This window comes from Aethalodelphis obliquidens, unplaced genomic scaffold (genome assembly GCF_003676395.1).
Source record: "Aethalodelphis obliquidens isolate GAN/ISIS:26980383/991018 unplaced genomic scaffold, ASM367639v1 scaffold3, whole genome shotgun sequence".
NCBI classification, from domain to species: domain Eukaryota; kingdom Metazoa; phylum Chordata; class Mammalia; order Artiodactyla; family Delphinidae; genus Aethalodelphis; species Aethalodelphis obliquidens.
Genome location: NW_020837947.1, coordinates 49,807,188 through 49,823,867, shown reverse-complemented (window position 1 = coordinate 49,823,867; position 16,680 = coordinate 49,807,188). Strand labels below are relative to the sequence as shown.

At 45.1% G+C, this 16,680-nt stretch overlaps 1 long non-coding RNA gene across 1 annotated transcript in view; it reads left to right on the top strand.

Annotated features, from left to right (window-relative positions):
* Positions 1–15,614, top strand: part of LOC113610823 (uncharacterized) — a 77,534-nt gene extending 61,920 nt beyond the window's left edge. Inside the window, exons 2-3 of the long non-coding RNA XR_003429235.1 lie at positions 8,722–8,876; positions 15,465–15,614. This is a non-coding gene — a long non-coding RNA (uncharacterized LOC113610823). The remainder of the gene's footprint in view (positions 1–8,721; positions 8,877–15,464) is intronic.
* The last annotated feature ends 1,066 nt before the right edge of the window (positions 15,615–16,680 follow it).

The window sequence follows — 16,680 nt, the reverse complement described above, 5'->3', positions numbered from 1 at the left end:
AAGGAAGAAAACGTTCAAAACCTCACTTTCAGCTGGGGAGAAATTCCTTGAAGAACCCTATAGGTGCTTGCCTCTAGGCCAGTGCAGAGGACAGCCCACCAAGCCCCCAAGGCCACTCTGCAGACATTTGCTGAGCCCCTGAGGATACACAGCCCTGCCCTCCAGCAGTTCCCCTTTGGGCAGGGGAGCTTGGCACCCAGGAGACTTCCCAGAAGCAGGTTGTTCTCTCTGTGTCATGGGGACTTGAGAGTAGGCAGAAATTCCCACTTGATCAAGTCAACATCTTGCCTTCAAGTCTTGGCTTCCGTTGGTTAATAGAGGGATGTAAAGTGAAGCAGTGGGGATTCGCACGCATGGGAAAGCCAGGGCTAGAGGAGAGATCGACTCTCCCTCTCTCCTTAAATAAATAAAAAGACGGAAAGCAGTAAGGGAGGGAGGGAGAAAGAGAGCCAAAAATGGTACCCACGAGAAATAGATAGTGGCAATGACTGCACAACGATGTGAATGTAATTAATGCCACTGAATTGTGCACATAAAGATGGTTAAAATGCCAAATTTTATGTTATATGTATATACTTACCACAGTTAAAAATAAATAGTGTAATATACCTCAAACCATTGAACTGTACATTTTAAATGTGTGAATTGTATGGTATCTGAATTTATATCTCAATAAAGCTGTTTTTCAAAAATTTGTTATCCATGAGCTGTGTGTGTGTGTGCACTTGCACATGAGCACAGACACAGGACAGCAGGAGAGATTGCCAATTTCTGAGTTAATCTACTTTGGGTGGAGACGTCAGAGTGAGGACTAGACAAAGGTAGGGAGGAGAAATGTAACACGTCTGCTCCCTGTTTACAGATGCCCTGGAGGAAGGGAGAAAGATGTAAAATACGATGGATGCTAAAACAATATCATAATAGTACAGGCTTCAAATAGTTTTATAAGAGGGAGGATTCTCTGCTCTCTATGTGCTTTGTTTTCAAAGTCGGAGGCGTGGCCAGCTCTGCCTGTAGAGGCTGGTGTGACTGGTATGAAGGTGTGGCAATTAAAGATCAAGCGAAGCTCCCATTTTCCCATGAAGCATCTGATTGTGCTTAGGAATGCAGCGCATCTCTTTTGATTATGCCTTGGAGCCAATGTCCCTTTTCCTGGAGGCACACCTTCAAGGTCAAGGGGGCGTGGTAGAGGTGATGCTGGGTCTGGGTCAAAGACTGCCTCCCTTCCTGGGAGACTTTGAGTGGCTGGTGGGTCGTCGCCTGGGCTTCTTTGACCATAAACTGCTGCTGCTGATACCTCCCATGTCTTCTGCCTGGAGTCGTGTGAGAAGTGAAATCCAAACAGCATGAAAAGTGAGCCTTCAGTAAACTGTGAATCACCGCCCTTGTGGAAGTTGTTCTGGGTGCACATAATAGAAAACCTAATAAGTGAGCGGAAAAAAAGAAGGCGCTGAGTTGAGAGGATACTGGGACATCTCTCAGAAACCACGGGCAGGGAGTGAGGGTCTGAGAGCTGGGATAACAGGCAGCTCACTCCCTTTGGCTCCTCTGCACATTCACCTGTCCTCATTTTCCTCCCTCTCTGCAGATCGTCTTCTTTTGTTCTGGCTTGCAGGCCAAATATGGTCACCCCGTGGCACCTGCGATTGCACACCCTCCATTCAAGCCATGAGCCCAGACTTTTCTCCCAGGTCCTCATTCACATCGGTTCAGCCTGGGCTGGGGGTGCACTCCTTGTCCGACGAGCCGTGAGTGTGGGCAGGGGTCACACCTTTGTCCATCCCTGTTGGCATGAACTGGGCGGGTAGCAGGAGAGGTGCCTTCTGCAAACACGATGGCAACATCTAGTGGCCTGATTACAGCAGTCAACGGAAGAGTGAGGTATGATTTTAAGAACCTCCTCTCATAGTGTCCCTGTCTCTGCTGTTTTCTGTGAGTCCTGTCCTGTGAGCTCTGTGGAGCCTGGCCCTGGCTGGGCACTGAGGCCAAGCAAAGTGAACCAAGGTGAGGCTGGAGGCCTGTCAGTGAGTGGGGCTGGGCCTGTGGGGTGCCTCGGGGGCCTTGAAGCCACCCTGCAGCTCCTCTGAAATCGGACCAGGCTGTTCTGCTTGTGCCCAGGGGTCCGTGTTGCATTTCTCACAAAATAGTTTACAAATGAAAGTGGGTACAGGTCATAGAAACCCATTTTAAGCTATAGCTTCAGCAAAAAAAGGAGATTATTCTGGGGCTGCTTTTCTGGATCCCTCTGTCCTTTCCCTCCTGCTCCCCTTTGAGCCCTTCTTCTGTTTCCCGGTTGTCCACTCAGAGACAGACATGGTGAGTCCTGCATTGATCTCCTCCCATGAAAGGAGAGTGGGGAAGATGCTGAACTAAGGGCTGCTGACTTTTTTTCCTTCTTTTTCTTTCATTGCCTGTGGTCTGCAATTACCCGTTCCCCTCTTGGCCTTCAGAGCTGTGAGAGGGTGAGCAGGTGTTGAGAGCAACTCCGTTCTTTTTGAGTCAATCTCATTACGTGGAAAAGGTCCAACTCTCTCTGGGGAGCTGGCAGCTCCTCCAAGGCCAGACCACTCGGCAAGGCTCCCAAGAGCAGTGCTAGCCTGTTTGGCGTCATGAGGAGCTGGGCCAGGCCTGCTCGCCTCGCCTCCATGAGCAGGCTGCTTCTCAAACAGATGTACAGATAATTGGATGCCTTGGACAGACTGCAGTGGTGTAAGGTAGCCACCTTACCAGGCTTGCAGGAAAGAAGAAAGAACGACTCTCAGCTGAGGACACTTCTGCCCCTCAGGTCTGTGCCGTCCTTCCATCTCTCTTCCATCCTTCTCTGCTGTTGGACACAGGGAAGCCAGTGACTTCCCTCTGGCCTTAGGCCTGCTCCATGTGCCATAGAAGATGCTGGCGGTGGGAAGGGCAAGGGAGAGAGGGAGGGGAGGTATAAAGAAGAGCAGGCCTCTTCGTTGCCCAGAATCTAAGTGGGCGAACACATTGAAGGTCCCTGCAGGACTTGAGCCTTAAGGATTAACTCTTAAGAAGCTACCAAGGTAAACAAGTACATGATTACATTCACGGCTAGTTATTTGGTAATAATAACTGGCATCTGTTCCCAGCACGGTTCTAATCAGCTTACATTTGTCAGTTCGTTTAATCTTCACAGTCCTACAAGGTAGACACTTAGATTAGCTCCATTTTACAAATGAGAAACTCGAGGCACAGACTGGTAAATACTGTGCCCAATTTCATAGGGCGAACAATGGTAGAACCAGGATTTGACCCCAGATAGCTCACCTCCAGAGTCACTCCTTCAGCTGCTTCCCGCGTTATCAGCCTCTCATGATACAAATTAAACACGGAGGACAGGGTGGAATCAGTCTTTGCTCTTGTGTGCTGTGATAATATAAAAGATGCTACTAGGGAGAAGAAATATTTTTAAAGTCTAACCATTGGAAAAGCAAGTGTTAGCAACAAAAATTTCATGACCCATTCAAACCTCAGCGGTTAGTTTCCAATTCTGCTAACTTCCCACAAGAGTAAAACTGGCTGTTCTCACTGCTGTTAACAGAGAGGAGCTGTGACCTTAATGTGCAGGGGGAGGGAAGGCCAGTCATTATTTAAGCAATGTGATCTGATGGGAAGGCGGTGCTGGAAAGTGAACAAAGGTGGGAATTATTGCACCGCAGCTCTCCCTGACGTTTATTGTGATTTTAAAATCTGTGAGCATATGGTAACTGCTGGAAGCATGGAATAGCAGTTGGAAACCATAGACTTAAGGAACAAACAAGCTACTCTTTTTTTCTTTTTTGAAAGGGAACATGCTATTTTTTAAAATTGAAGTATAGCTGATTTACAATATTACATTAGTTTCAGGTGTAGAACATAGTGGTTCAATATTTTTATAGATTATATACTCCATTTAAAGTTATCAGAAAATATTGGCTATATTCCCTGTGCTGTACAATATATCCTCGTAGCTTATTTATTTTATATGTAGTAGTACCTCTTAATCCCCTACCCCTATCTGGCTCCTCCCCACTTCCCTCTCCACACTGGTAACCACTAGTTTGTTCTCTAATATGTGAGTCTGTTTTTTATATTTTATTTTTTAGATATAGATATATTTTATTTTGTATCATTTTATGTTTTAGATTCTACATGTAAGTCGTAACATACAGTATTTGTCTTTCTCTTGTACTACTCCTTCACTTTACGCCACCTTTTCCCACAACCCATTTTTGCTCCCAAATCTGAAGAAGACCCAAGAGGAAAGTCCAGAACAAGATATCTCCTCTTCTTCAATCCATCCCCCACACATCATGTAAAAGAATTTTTCCTCTCCTGTAACAGAAGTTAGCATTTTGGTTCTTGGCTATGGTATTTCTATGTGCTGTGCCCTTTCCTGGTTTCGGTTGGATCTTAAATTCCACCTCTTTGTTTTATAGGGCTGGATGGAGAGCTGGAAATGTGGGGATGACATTTTGTTTGAGATCCATGGTGGCCCTTGGGAATTCAGGCCAAGGGCTACTTCTCTTGCCAGTGGAGGGAGCCCCACTGTGTGGCTAGGCAAAACCCACCCCCTCCCCTACCTGGTTATCCAACGAACTCTGAATCTTTCCCCTCTTCTCTGACTCCTTTGGGTGCATCCTGGTGGTGATGTCCATCCCCCTCTCTGGGCCTGGTGCTGACTCCACTTAGCCCCTGTCTTAGTCTGTTCAAGCTGCTATAACAAAAATACCATAGACTGGGTGACTTATAAACAACAGAAGTTTATTTCTGACAGTTCTGGAGGCTGGGAAGTCCAAGGTCAAGATGTCAGAAGATTTGGTGTCTGGTGAGGGCCTGCTTCCTGGTTCATAGATGGCTGTGTCTTCTTTTTAAAATTATTTATTTATTTATTTATTTATGGCTGCGTTGGGTCCTCGTTGCTGCACGTGGTCTTTCTTTAGTTGCGATGAGCAGGGGCTACTCTTTGTTGTGGTCAGCGGGCTTCTCATTGTGGTGGCTTCTCTTGTTGCAGAGCATGGGCTCTAGGTGTGCGGGCTTCAGTAGTTGTGGGATGCAGGCTTCAGTAGTTGTGGTTCGCGGGCTCTAGAGCACAGGCTCAGTAGTTGTGACGTGTGGGCTTAGTTGCTCCGTGGCATGTGGGATCTTCCCGGACCAGGGATCAAATCTGTGTCCCCTGCATTGTCAGGCAGATTCTTAACCATTGCACCACCAGGGAAGCCCCGGCTGTGTCTTCTTGCTGTGTCCTCACATGGCAGAAGGGCTGAGGGAGCTGCCTGGGGTCTTTGTTATGAGGGCACAAATCCCATTCATGAGGGCTGTACCCTCATGACCTAGTCACCTCCCAGAGGCCCACCTTCTAATAGCATCACTTTGGGGAGATAGGTTTCAACACTTGAATTTTGGTGGGGGGCGGGGAGACAAATATTCCATCTCTAGCAGCCTCTCTCACTATCTAGTTTACATGTTTTGTCTCTTCTAAATGGTAAGATTCTGGAGGGTCTGAATCATGTTTTCTTTCTTTTTTTCTTTTTAATCATATCTGTTTTTTAAGATCTTCACATAATGCCATATGACTCCCTAAAGTTTCTAGAATCTATACAAAAAAATTGACCAAGCTTCTAACTAGTCAAAGCAATGAAGAAAATACAATTAGATACAAGAATCACAGAGTTCACAAAATAAAAACAAAGCAGTGATTATAAGTAACTATGCAATAAATTTGACAATCTGGATAAAATTGATAAATTTCTTTTTTTTTAATGCAGCTTACCAAAACTGACACAAGAAGAAATAGAAACCCTGGCGTCTTTATCTATTAAAAAGAAATGATTTTGTAATTAATCAGAGGCTTAAAAGCATTAAATTCTATACACATTCATATGAAATTTCAGCAAGTTAGAAACAGAAGGAACCTTATCCAACTTGATAAAAGTGGAGATCAAATGACAGAACTGCCCATGAGGGACTTAGACTTGGGTCACAGGCAGAGTTGCCCCGTAGCTAGTAGTGTGGAACAAGTTAGGGACCGTTTTCTCTGACTCTGGCACCTTGTGAAGTGGGAGTTTGGGCATCTAGAGACAGCATAGTCATGACATTCTTATGTCCACTGGCAGGGGTAAGGCTCTGCCATGCAGTTTCCCAGACAATGGGCATGAATGAAATGGGCATCTGGGCAGGACAGGGAAAGCTGTGTTAGGCGCCTCCAGAGGAGTGAAGTCAGGGTAGCAGAAGGGGTTATGACTGGAAGGGATATGCAAGGGGCTTCTGGGGCACTGGGAATAATCTCTTTCATGATCTGGGTGCTGGTTAAAGAGATGTGCTCAGTTTATAAAAATCAATTCAGCTATCCCCTTTTAATATGCACACTTTTCTCTCTGTGTATTACACTGCAATAAAAAAGATTTTAAAATAATTTAAAATGCTTTTAGCCTCTATGTGTCCAGCACCAGGAGTTACAAAGATCCCAGTGCCTTGGCCTCTTCCCTTGAAGTTCAAGGGACTCAGAGTCTAGGAACTCCTGAGCCAAGGGGCTCAGGAAAGCTCCTGTAGAGAGGCCGCGGTAACACAGCGTGAGAAGCACTGCTTCAGTGTGGCTGCAAGGGGACTGGGAGAGTCAGAGAAAGGGGCCTGAACGCTGCCATGGAGGGTCATGAAAAGTGAGTTTTAAGCTGAGGCTTGGAGGATGGGTAGGAGCCTTTTCCGTAGGCCAATGTGCAGATGTTGGGAAGGGGAGGAGGAGAGATGGTGGGAGGGAGGACATTCCAGGTCCATGAGAAGAAAAGATAAAAAACTGCCAATCTCCAGTCCCATCAAATACACAGTCACAGTAGAATAAATAATGTCCCTCAAAGCAAAATATGCAGCCTATTAATATAGGCTTATGACAGCTATTGGACACATAAGACTTACTGAGAACAGGGGTGTGAACCATGTTTTCCTTTTTTTTCTTTCTTTTTTTTTTTTGTGGTACGCGGGCCTGTCACTGTTGTGGCCTCTCCCATTGCAGAGCACAGACTCCGGATATGCAGGCTCAGCGGCCATGGCTCACGGGCCCAGCTGGTCCGCGGCATGTGGGATCTTCCCGGACTGGGACACGAACCCGTGTCCCCTGCATTGGCAGGCAGACTCTCAACCACTGCGCCACCAGGGAAGCCCCACATGTTTTCTTTATTCACTGCCTGCCTCACTCTATCAGCAAGCAGTGCTGTCACCCCCTGTGTCCACATACATTCATCTGTTTTAGGCTTAATGTTGAGCACACTGCCTTTGATCAAGAAATGAATCCACCACTTTTCAGAGATTTTCCCATTTTCTGAATCTCCTTCTTCTTCCCTAACCAAGTTGCTTTGGGAACTAGGGAACTAGCTGCCCCTCCTCTCATAGTGAGAGAGGTCTGGAAGTCAGTTTCATGGGTAAACTGAGGCTCCCCCAGGTGCTTGCCCTTTCATGTAACAAGCTGTCCCAGAAAAAACAGTTTGGACAGCAACTTCTTGTCTAAACACATCTCTAGAAAGCCCCATACAGAGAACACTAGTTTTCTATGTGGTATCCATTCTCTCCTCTCTTAGAAACAGACCCACAATGTTATTCCAGATGGCATGTATTCAGTAAAAAGACTATGATTCTCTGCCTCTCTTGTAGAAGATGAAAGCAGAAATTGTTGGATGGAACTTCTGGGAAATACTTTTTTGCCATTCCATCCTACGTGCCTCCTGTCATTTGAAATGTGGATGTGATGGCTGGAGCTGCAACAGCCATGTTGAGGTCACAAAGAAAAGACTAAAAGAATCATAAAGACACAGTACTAATTTTTTTGATTCTTAAGAACCAATGCCGGTAATTATCCACACCTGCATTTCACATTAAAAAAATAGACCATTGTGTTCAAGTCACTGTAGTCAGTTCTGTTACTAGCAACGGAAAGCAATTCCTAATTGATACACTGAATTAGAGAGAGGGTAGCTCAATGAATACTCAAAGGCCTTAGTTACAGGGAGCTGAACTCTTATGAAGCCACAGTTCTCAGAAATTCTTCCTTTGCTGACAAGCCCTAGTGCCAATCTTCTCTGAGTTAAGTGAGATCTTTGTGGTATTCCCAAATTTAACTTCTTCAGTGAAAATGAAACATGAAAGCCACCGGGCTCCCTCCCTAGATAAGCAGTTTTAGGAAAGCAAGTCATCATCTCCGTTTGACGTGTGGTCACCTGGTAAAAGCATTGCTGATACCATGCCTGTGAGCTACATGTTGAAGTTCTCCAACATCTGGCAGCTGAGCTGCTACTGGCTTTTTTAAGCACAAGTAAAACCAAGCATTCAAATGTTCCCAATTTAGCCCCTTAAGCATTACGTTGGGTGCCTCTACCTTGGCCCACAGCTGCCAGCAATTCAAAGCTCTTTCTTATACAGACATTTTCAGTTTTTTTAGTTTGTGCGTTCTCCTCATTCCCAGTGGTGGTAAAGTCACGCTGGAGGAATTTTTATAGAGGCAGTCACTGTTGTATCTTACTAGCCATAGGTTTCCCTGGGGCTGGGGTGGTTAGAAGAGATCAGGAAAACCTGCCACGAAGCTGGAAGCCCCGTGTCCTCTTAACCCCTTGTAAAGAGCAGATTCCTCACTGTAGCGAGGCCCTCATCTCAAGCAGCCAGTTTTAAGTCATAGTGGTGTCATCGGGGTGGTGGTAGGAATAGCAAACCCCACTTTCTTTCTCCTTCACACCTGGGCAGGGTGAGAAGCTGGGTCGGTGGAAGGCACAACTGTGGAACAGATGGACTCCATCCTCAAGGGCCAACCATCGCATCTTGTGGACCCCTTCATCCGCTGATGGTGCTGCCCAGGACCTGAGGGTTCTTAGACCACCCTTTCTCCGGTCGTGCTCCAGGTTAGTGCCACCTTCTGCAAGAAATGTGTGGAATCAGAGAATATCAGCACTAGAAGGTGCTTCAGAGACTGCCTCACCCCACTTTCTAATTTGACATATGGGTAAAATGAAGTCCATAGCAGAGAGATGACTTGTCTCGAGTCCCATTACTAATTAGTGGCCTAGCTTTAGGTCCTGACCTTAGGCCAGTATGTTTGGCCCAGTAACAGATTTCTTATCTAGTGTTCACTGTGTACGGGGTGCTGGTGTAAGATATATATGGGGTGTGTGTGTGTGTGTGTGAGTACAATCTTCCCCATTTTATGCATGAGGAATATAAGGCATGGAGAGTTTAAGTAACTTGCCCAAAGTCACAGCTAGTAAGTGACAGAGTCAGGATTTGAACTCAGGCAGTCTGGCTCTTCTCTTGAGCACTGCACTACCCTGACATACTAGTGCCCAGTCTTTATTCACTTCCGGTCCAGGGGAGGGATCTCTAATAAATTCCTTGGCCAGAGGATTCCTGGCTTGATATCATACCCCTGGAGGAACGTTTCCCAAAACATGATAGCAAGTGGTACTAAACCAATGAACCAAAACTAAAACAAAACAAAAATAAATTCCATGGTCAAATAAATTTGCAATGTTGTATTAAAACAAGTTAAACAGAATTGTTTTTACCACAGAACTTCTCAGGGCCTTTAATATGCTAATGGACATTGTGAATTCTCTAAGAGAGTCTAAAAGCATTTCCTAAACATTTTGGACCATAGAACATTTTTTCATGCAATGATGTCATCACACAACGATGTGGCTTCTGGAAAACTTGATTGAGTAAAAAAGGCAAATTGTGACTTCTTATTATTACGAAAATAGTTTTGACCTGAAGAATCCTCTAAAATGGAAAATAGTTTTGACTCAAAGATACCCCCCCAGGGTTCCCTGGAATACACTTTGAGAACTGATGTCCTAGAATATAATATATTAAAAATAAGACTTGAAGCACATGATCATGGGCTAATTATCAACTTACCCTTGTAAAGGACAAGGAGAAAAGCAAATGAAAGAAGATAGGTGTGTTTTAAGAATCGGTCTCTCATTCTACTAACTCCTTATTTTCCCTTTTTCTTTCTTATCTTCTCTTCCCTCTCTTCTTTCCATTTAAAAATTCCTTGTTGCTCCATAAAGGATTTAAAGTAGCTTACTCTTCCAGTGAGTCAACATTCTTGTTGACAGAGACGTATTTAAGAATAAGTAAAGTGTTATTTTAGCGGGGCTCCTGACCCTTCACCCTATCCCCCCAATTCTCCTCGACTTGCACCCTAGAGGTCAACCTGAAATTTCTATCATTAGCATTTTGTTTATCCGGGTAAAGCCATGTCTTTCTAGAAAGAGGCCTGAGTTCAGATACGATTTGGATGTGGCAGGAGGTGTGACACGTTGGGCTACAGCGCCTGAGCCTTTGCACAAGTGGCTCAGATTAGGAAGCTCGTCCTGGATGAGAATCCTGAGGGACTGGGACTCAGGATGGGGAAGTACTGCAGCAGCTACCTGCATGAGACCCTAGAAAGCGAGGTGCCCCAATGAGAAGTAGCTGCTCTTTCCTTTTTAGGGAGATATCCAAAGGTGCACTTTATTCATTTAACAATTTTACCGGGGGTCTGCCCTTGATCTGAGGTCACTGTGCATTTATACTAGACCAGAGGTCTTTGAACCTGACCTCAACCTTCAGGACAAAGCCAGTGCAGCATTCGGAGAAACCCAGACCAGGTGGGAAAAATGAAATATATGTCCGACTGGGTGGCACAGGGTCCTCCTTTGTAACACTGGCCAGTGCAATGTAATGTCCTTTGCTTACAAAGCAGTTACCCTGCGGGAGAATGCTCCCTTCCCCACAATCTGGGACCAGATGGAGAATCACCAGCTGGAGGGACAGTAAGTGTCCTCTCCCTCTTGAGAAGAGCACCACATCCCACGCTTCTTTGTCTTTTCCATCCTCTCGGTTTTGGGGCTCCTGCCAGGTGATGCTAACACTGAATCACCAGCTCCTATACTTGCCACTGCCGTGTACCATATGGTGCACTGGAGCCCCAGGTGTGTGCCGGGAGAGTCCTTAGCTGTTTGCTCGGAGCGGGCTTGCACGGTTGGTGTGCTTCTCATCAAGGCAAACCCATCCAACTAAGCATTTTAGAAACAACAAAACAAGTTTTATTAGGAGTTTCCCACATACATTAGTAACACATACTCCTTTTAGAAAATACAGATGAGAAAACGGAAAAGTTGTCCATAATCCTATCACCCAGAGATAAGGACAGCCAGATTTAGATGAGAATCCGTCCTTCCCTCCTGTTCTCTCTCTATCTCTCGCTTCCTAGGCAGCTACTGACACCTGTGGAAGGTCCCAGGTGGGGTCCATATGTGGCCAGAGGAGTGGCCACTATTCCACCCTCCCCTCCTTCCACTGATTTGCAACAATGGTCTACACAGCAGAAGGGGCCAGATTTTGTGTGTGAATTCTCAGGCTTAGAGGGTAAATGGAGAGGACGGCATGGAGTTGGGCCCCTTTCTGCCTCAGGGGTGGATGGATCTGATGGGGGGCAAGAAGGGGAGGAGGAGAGGAGCCCACTCCACAGCTCTGGGTAGAGTTCAGTGTGTCCCACACAGTGAGGATTCTGAGAACTGCAGCTCTGCTCAGGCAAGTGACGGGAGGGAGGATGTCCGTTCTCCCTCATGTATTGAAGCTGTTATTTTTTCTCTTGGGACACCCCTGTTGTGGAGTGGGGTCCTCAGGCAGGAATACCACCCTCTCGGCCAAGTATCTGCCACTTTTAACTCCTGGTTCCTGCACTCACCATTGATGCTGCTTTGGTATTCCTTTTAGACTTCCTAATTTGAAGTCTATATTTAGTTTTTTCTGCACTAGAACACTCACAGCAGTTAAACATGAAATCCAAGATGTCATAAACCAGCAGCCTACTACTATTCCATATAAAATGTGTGGGGAGACATCACAAGCATTCAGGAGCTGTGATGAATCACCTCAGGTTCTCAGCATCTCGCTTACTTCTTCAAATTAAGCAGGGAAAGAGCTGGGGAACATTGGGCTCTTCTGAGTCCAGCACCGGCCAGCTAGAGCGAATCCTCTCTGCTGGCTCAGCCTCTCCACCAGCAGCCCCTACTGGCTCACCTGTTTATTCTGCAATTAGCACTAGAAGGAGACTCATGGGGAAATTTTTGCTTGGGGGCCCAGGATTTATATTTCAGAACTTCTTCCCCTCATTAGAGCACCGGATTCTGTAAGGAGAGTTTGAAAACAATAGCTCTCAGTGCTCTTCCAATAATACTCTTGATAATAATCCTTGGTAATTTCAATATCCTCAAATGCAGTCTTTCTCTTTTTTTTTTGCGGTACATGGGGTTCTCACTGTTGTGGCCTCTCCCGTTGTGGAGCACAGGCTCCAGACGCACAGGCTCAGCGGCCATGGCTCACGGGCCCAGCCGCTCCGTGGCATGTGGGATCTTCCCGGACTGGGGCACGAACCCGCGTCCCCTGCATCAGCAGGCAGACTCTCAACCACTGCACCACCAGGGAAGCCCCCACATGCAGTCTTTCTAATACTTAGACTTCCAGTTCCTCAACTTCCTTTCCTCCGAGTGATGGAAGGGATTCCTTTATGGAATCTTTTTTTTTCCTATCTCACATGGAATAGTGCTTTTATTTATTTATTTTTAAAAATTTTATTGGAGTATAGTTGATTTACAATGTTGTATCAGTTTCAGGTGTACAGCATAGTGATTCAGTTATACATATACATATATCCATTCTTTTTCATATTCTTTTCCCATGTAGGTTATTACAGAATATTGAGTAGAGTTCCTTGTGCTATACAGTAGGTCCTTGTTAGTTATCTATTTTATATATAGTAGTATGTATATTTTAATCCCAAGCTCCTAATTTATCCTTCCCCCCAACATTTCCCTTTTGGTAACCGTAAGTTTGTTTTTGAAATCTGTGAGTCTGTTTCTGTTCTGTAAATAAGTTCATTTATATGGTTTTTTAAAAATTAGATTCCACATATGAGTGATTTCATATGATATTTGTCTGACTTACTTCACTTAGGTGAAGGAAGGTCCACCCATGTTGCTGCAAATGGCATTATTTCATTCTTTTTTATGGCTGAATAATATTCCATTGTATATGTGTACCACATTTTCTTTATCCATTCCTCTGTCAATGAACATTTAGGTTGCTTCCATGACTTGGCTATTGTAAATAGTGCTGCAATGAACATTGGGGTACGTGTATCTTTTTGAATCATGTTTTTCTTCGGATATACAGCCAGGAGTGGGATTGCTAGATCATATGGTAGTTCTATTTTCAGTTTTTTAAGGAACCTCCATACTGTTCTCCATAGTGGCTGTACCAATTTACATTCCCACCAACTGTGCAAAAGGGTTCCCTTTTCTCCACACCCTCTCCAGCATTTGTTTGTAGACTTTTTGATGATGGCCATTCTGACTGGTATGAGGTAGTATCTCACTGTAGTTTTGATTTGCATTTCTCTAATAATTAGTGATTTGTATTTCTCTGACAGTGATGTTGAGCATCATTTCATGTGCCTTTTGTTCATCTGTGTGTCTTCTTTGGAGAAATGTCTATTTAGATCTTCTACCCATTTTTTGATTGGGTTGTTTGGGTTTTTTTTCCATATTGAGCTGCATGTGCTGTTTGTATATTTTGGAGATTAATCCCTTATCGGTCACTTTGTTGACAAATATTTTCTCCCATTCTGAGGGTCGTCTTTTTGTCTTGTTTATGGTTTCCTTTGCTGTGCAAAAGCTTTTAAGTTTAATTAGATCCCGTTTGTTTATTTTTGTTTTTATTTCCATTACTCTAGGAGGTGGATCCAAAAAGATATTGCTGCGATTTATGTCAAAGAGTGTTCTGCCTATGTTCTCCTCTGAGTTTTATAGTGTCTGGCCTTACATTTAGGTCTTTGATCCATTTTTAGTTTATTTTTGTGTATGGTGTTAGGGAGTGTTCTATGTTCATTCTTTTACATGTAGCTTGTCCAGTTTTCCCAGAACCACTTATTGAAGAGGCTGTCTTTTCCCCATTGTATGATCTTGCCTCCTTTGTCGTAGCTTAATTGACCATAGGTGCGTGGGTTTATTTCTGGGCTTTCTATCCTGTTCAATCGATCCTTTATGGTATCTTGGCCACTCACACCCATAGCCATGCTCTTGACCTTGCCATTACTAACAATTTTGCTCCCTTCATAATCTCAATTTCAAATGTCCCACTCTCCCATCACAATTTCTCCTTCCAGCTCAGTCTTCTATTCTCTATTCTCTCTATTCAATGATTCTTCAACCTCACTGAGATATGCAACTGATGGATCTACTACCGTTTCACTGTTCCTCACCACCCCATCATCACCCATGAGCCCTCACTGCCCTCCTTACCCACTTAGATTATGTGGTGCCTCATTATCACCCTGCCCATTAATATACAATCGATTCCCTTCGACCCCTCCTTTCATTGTCCCTTCTTGGCAAGACCATGATCCTGGCTGAATCTCCCTCTGCCCACTGTGTCAGCACCTGCAAGGCCAGGCGTGGCTACCTGGTCTTACTTTAACTTCATCACCACACCTGCAGGTGGGTCCTTGGTGCTTGCTTGGCACTCCTACTTCATTTCCCTACACTATTATTCTCCCACTCTTGGAGACACTGATTTCACATTTTTCTCCTCCCTCCTCAAACCCTCAGTCATCTTCCCCCATCCTCACTCTTCTTCCCCCATCCTCACTCTCAGCTGATGGCCTTGCTTCCTGGTTCAGTGGGGTAATAGAACAATGAGCTGACAAGTTCCACGTTCCCACCACCACACCCAGTCGCCCACCCTCATCAGAGCCTATCCACTCTGCCTTCCCTCCTAGTACCGGGATGAATTTCCCAAGAGTCGATCAGCAGTACTCAATGTGTGGTCCTCAGTCCTGACTGGCAGCATCAGCATCACCTGGGAGACTGTGAGAAGTACCAATTCTCCAGCCCCACTCCAGACCTGCTGAATCAGAATTTCTGGGGTGGGGGCCGGGAACTGTCTCTCTAAGTGATTCTTAGGCACAGTGAAGTTTAAGAAGCGCTGAGCTAGATCCCTTTCTCTCTCACCTGCTCAGGGGTTATGCCTCCAGGGGTGGTCCCCTCTCTCTTTTGCGTCGTCACACTTTTTCCTCTTTTGGATCATCGTCCATTCCATCCTATAAACAAGCTGGAGACAAAACACACAACCTCTCTTGATCCCAAATCCCACTCTAGCTACCACGCCATTTCTCTACTTGCCTCTTTCTCTTGAAATCCCCTCAATCAGTTTTTTGCTCCTACCATCCCCCAAAATGAACTTGTTAAGGCCATTTTGGCAGAAATTGGCTAGATGGTCACCCAACTCTTCCCTCTTTCTGGCGACACAACTAAATGACATTTCCCAATTTCTTTGCATGTAAATGAGCCCCGGTGACTAGTTCTTGGCACGGGAGCATGGACCTTCAGGCTGAGGCATTTGAGCAAGGGTGTGCTTCGATATAGATTGTCCCTTCCCTTTGCAAGGTAACCATGGAGGCCACACACTGAAGATGGACAGAGGCTGGGTACCTGAATCACCACATGGAAGGCCATCCACCAAGCACTGACTGGCCTGTGACAGAAGTGAGAAATAGGCATTTTCTTACTAAGTCACTGATTGAGGGTTATTTGTTACAGAAGTAAGCCTGCATAATAAAATTACCAGTGACCACCAAATTTCTAAATCCAATAGTGAATTCTTTGTTATTATCATGTGACCAAAGAGCAGCATTTGGCAACGTTGAACAATGGTTCCTTCTTGCAAAATTTTTTTCATATATTCTTGAGGGCTCTTTTTTTCATTTTTTAAAAAAATTCTTAACTCACTATAATATCCTTTGCTAATTCTTCTTCATGTTAACTGCCTCCCAGCCCTCAGTCCTTGGATCTCTTCTCTGTTAGTACTCATTCCTCCGTTAATATCATCCTTGCACTTGGCTTTATGCACCTTCTCTACAATAATGATTCCCATGTTTATATCTCTAGCCTGGACCCAAGGCTTGCTTATCCAACTGCCTACAAGGCATCTCCACTTGGTATCCACCAGACACCTCCAACGTAACATGTCCTAAACCAGACTCCTGATGCCTTTAGTCCTGCTTCACGCGTCATCTTCCCCTTCTTAATAAAAATGTTAGCTCCATCCTCCCACTTGCTTAAGTCAAAATAATGGACTAATCCTTGATTCTGTCTCTCATTTCCCACATCCCATTATTATCAATTCCTATAGATCTTACCTTAAAAATATCCCGGGGCTCATCTCACCCTTGCATGGGTGCTGTCAGGGTTCAAGACACTGCTGCCCTCTCTTGCTTACACTCTTGCACTATCCTCCTAATACTCTCCCTGCGCACATTCTGTCGTGTCTCCACGCTGTTCTCAATAGAATATCCAGGATGATCTTTAGACACCAAACTCAGATTACGTCACTTTTCTGTTCCAGTCTTGCCCCACCCCTAGTGTTTTCCCAGATCGCTCAGAATTAAAACCAAAGTCCTTAAAATGGCTCTCAGGCCCTCCGTGAGTGGCTCCCCATCGCCTCTCTGACTTCATCTCTTCTGACTCTCTCCTTGGCTGGCTCTGCGCCTGTAACACTATCTTCTTTGCTGTTTCAAGCATATTCTTGCCCGGAATACACTCGCCCAGTTAGTCATAGCCCACTCTTGCACTTCCTCCAAACCCCTGGTCAAATTCACCTTCA